Genomic DNA, 1,064 nt, shown 5'->3' on the forward strand with positions numbered 1-1,064 from the left:
CCGTCGTTTTTGGAGGTGATATACTCTCTGTGTTTCTTCGATAGAAGGCTTTTCAATGTTCTATTCGCTCCGACCGTCGAACTTGCAAGAAAACAGTGGTTTTGGATTTGCTCGTACATATATATATGGTTTCGACGGAAATATCTCGTTCTTTAAGGGACAATTATGTCGTTGTACGACGACTCCCGAATCTCCTTCGCGCGCTGGTTGGAGCTCTTCGGGTATCGGCTTGTTCCGAAATATAACACAAAAATGTGGTGGATAGCAAATACACATTATATATATATGAGAGAATAAAAGGGAAAAATTACCCTGAACGGTGGATCACTTGGCTCGTGGGTCGATGAAGAACGCAGCTAATTGCGCGTCAACGTGTGAACTGCAGGACACATGAACATCGACATTTCGAACGCACATTGCGGTCCACGGATACAATTCCTGGACCACGCCTGGCTGAGGGTCGTTTACGTACTTATAAACTGCTTGCGTTGATGGCACTTGTTGCCTATATACGTACGAGCGAATGATGGGCGCTTCGTCGGCGTTTGTCGCGGTCCTATGAATATTGAGAAATTTTACGTACGTCTAACAGTCTTCGAGAGAGATGGAAATCGTGTTCGAACTAGCGTGAGTGTGGAAGGCGGTGTCGTGTGTCGTATATGTTTTATATACGTCCGCCCGTCTGAAACACCGCTTCGAAGCGGTGACAAAATCTTTTTCGGGACGATTCGTATCCGTAGAACTATCGAGATTTCACTGGTACATTTTCAACGCGCTCCCGACGTCGCCTGAAATGAAACGAGATGGGTTTAACCCACGAAAGCGTACTACACGAGTCTGTCCTATGTGAAGACTGTGTACAGAGATCGAACGAACGCATGAAAGAAATTGAACGAAAGAACACATAACCCGCAAAAATATAGAGTAGAATTGTGACCGTTGCTTCGAATTTGAATTTATATGTATATATATATCATAGCCCCAGGGAGTGGAACCTATGAGTGTGGAAGGATGTCTCTTACCGTTATGTTGCCAGAGGAAAAAAAGTCTCTCTCTTCGTACGA

The 1,064-nt window shown here is 44.6% G+C and overlaps 1 non-coding gene across 1 annotated transcript; it reads left to right on the plus strand.

Annotated features, from left to right (window-relative positions):
- The first annotated feature begins 308 nt into the window (after nt 1–308).
- LOC143262764 (5.8S ribosomal RNA) lies at nt 309–463 on the plus strand. Its single transcript, XR_013036450.1, has one exon. It is a non-coding gene; the product is annotated as a 5.8S ribosomal RNA (ribosomal RNA).
- The last annotated feature ends 601 nt before the right edge of the window (nt 464–1,064 follow it).

This window comes from Megalopta genalis, unplaced genomic scaffold (genome assembly GCF_051020955.1).
Source record: "Megalopta genalis isolate 19385.01 unplaced genomic scaffold, iyMegGena1_principal scaffold0221, whole genome shotgun sequence".
NCBI lineage: Eukaryota > Metazoa > Arthropoda > Insecta > Hymenoptera > Halictidae > Megalopta > Megalopta genalis.